The sequence below is a fragment of the Notothenia coriiceps genome, unplaced genomic scaffold (assembly GCF_000735185.1).
Source record: "Notothenia coriiceps isolate Sejong01 unplaced genomic scaffold, NC01 NC01_scaffold00037246, whole genome shotgun sequence".
NCBI lineage: Eukaryota > Metazoa > Chordata > Actinopteri > Perciformes > Nototheniidae > Notothenia > Notothenia coriiceps.
Window position 1 is genome coordinate 7,917,213 of NW_011369947.1, and position 2,297 is coordinate 7,919,509.

Genomic DNA, 2,297 nt, shown 5'->3' on the forward strand with positions numbered 1-2,297 from the left:
GTTACCTGACTAGAAAAGAGTATAACTAAATATTTGCGAGGCATATTAAGGATCTGGGATTCTAGATATGACGCTATGTAATCGAGCCTTGACTGAGCCTCTTAGCAGAAACACCAAAGATTACAGACTGGATCACTGCCTCTGTCGGCTTAAAGCTCACAGCGTGAATAAACAATGAACTTTTGCCAACTTTAGATATTCAAAAGCTAGTATATCTAAAGCTAGCTTACACTTTAAGGTTCTCGATTCAAAACTGAAGCATGTTTATGATGGAGAGATTGCTTCCTTATGGGTCTCAACATGGTAACGGATGATAGACCAGCTAGCAGCTAACATTGCTATTAGCACAAATAATAGCAACAGGGTACCAAAGCTACATGGGGTGGAGGGCCGAACTGAAAGGTGGCAGATCTGCTTCGGTGATATTATCAATGCTAACCTAGCCACCAAGGGTTTTAGTGATGGGACGTCTGTATCTGAAGTTGTCAGAGAAACAAGCTGAGCTAACGTTAGCTGCAGCCAAACAGTGTGCTGGGAGAAACTCCGATTTTCAACATGAACTTGCTTTATTCACAGCTTTTACTGATTGATTTCAGAGAGTAAGAGTCAGTAAACAGACCTCCCGAACCATCAACACAGAAGGATTCCTATCAGGGAGAAGCTAAAGGCAACAACCTAAACGCCATATGTTGTAAGCGTCTTTGAGTGTCTAGAAAAGCGCTATATAAGTGTCATGTATTATTTATTATATGAGTGTGGTTTCGAGCAGCGGCCTTTAGCTAGCTACACATGCACAAACTGCAGGAATGGCTAAACCACAGAGTGGGTGTGACTTCATTCTTTGCTAACACACACATTGCTCTACTGTATCTTTCACAAGTTGAAATGTGAAAATATGTTGCACTTCTGAACTCAACTGAATCACAGACGGGAGTGTTCGGGAGGGTCCCAGCTACAACAAACCAAACACATCTGGGATTCAGCTTCAATAGTCATGATGACGTGAGGTAAGAGAATCTAAAACATGAAGTGCAGACCTCCCTCCACAAGCTGCTTAAAAGTAATCAACACATACTTAGTTAGCTATGATAGCAGGTTAGCCTAGATTACCGTACATGGCGGGAGAATGGAAATATGTTTTTTTTACATAAATTCTAGTAAGGAGAGAAATAAACACTCCAAAAACAATTAAATTATAAAAAACAATGTGTTGTGTATTCAATATATAATTTGTTTTGCTTCTATGCAATCCCGTGCACCACATTTGAATGTTATTGAACCTGAGAATTAAGTATGCTACTTGTCAGAGTTTTTTTTGGTCCTGATCACTAGATATTGAGCTCAGGACTTTAAATGTTGGGCAAAAGTGAGCGATCTGCTGTAGAAGGAGCAAGCCACATGGTACGTCCACTCCCTTGTCCATTATGCTTCTTTCGGTTTGATCACTATCAGTACAGGAATGTCCCATCTTGAAATCAGAAAGATTTACTGTTCCCAGCTGCGTTTGACTCATGGTTCCTGAACATGTGATTCAACCACGACTTACATTTTTTTGGGGGGTGGGTACTGTATGTGTTTTCAGGTGACACATCCATCAGCTTTTATCTTTTGAGTCACTCAGTCATGAGGTTCAAACTACGATAAGATCCACCCAGCTGACAGGAATTCAAGATATAGCTAAACTAGTTCTTTCTCCAGAAACTTTTGTCTTTTGTCTTTACTTAAGCACTGGTTAAAGCAAGAGTCCGTCCTTTTACCCGCTGCCAGGCTGTTTCATCTTCTACCTCTAAAAAGGGCGATTCTTTGGCTATTTTTCAGAGATTGCGAAAGTAAACATCCTTTACTCAAGTAGAAGTATACATGCTCGTGTTCAGAAATACTCTGGTAAAAGTACTGACTAAACTTCTTTACTCAAGAAAAGTAAAGAAGTATGGGCAAAAATCCCAGAACCACACGGGGGGACCTAGTCAATGACCTGCAGAGAGCTGGGACCAAAGTAACAAAGGCTACCATCAGTAACACACTACGCCGCCAGGGACTCAAATCCTGCAGTGCCAGACGTGTCCCCCTGCTTAAGCCAGTACATGTCCAGGCCCGTCTGAAGTTTGCTAGAGAGCATTTAGATGATCCAGAAGAGGATTGGGAGAATGTCATATGATCAGATGAAACCAAAATATAACTTTTTGGTAAAAACTCAACTAGACGTGTTTGGAGGAGAAAGAATGCTGAGTTGCATCCAAAGAACACCTACTGTGAAACATGGGGGTGGAAACATCATGCTTTGGGGCTGTTTTTCT

At 41.2% G+C, this 2,297-nt stretch overlaps 1 protein-coding gene across 1 annotated transcript in view; it reads right to left on the reverse strand.

Moving 5' to 3' along the window:
- Positions 1-2,297, reverse strand: part of LOC104965690 (ammonium transporter Rh type B-like) — an 8,141-nt gene that overhangs the window by 3,905 nt on the left and 1,939 nt on the right. Inside the window, exon 2 of the mRNA XM_010794697.1 lies at positions 1,414-1,423. The gene's annotated coding sequence lies outside the window, so the exon portion shown is untranslated. The remainder of the gene's footprint in view (positions 1-1,413; positions 1,424-2,297) is intronic.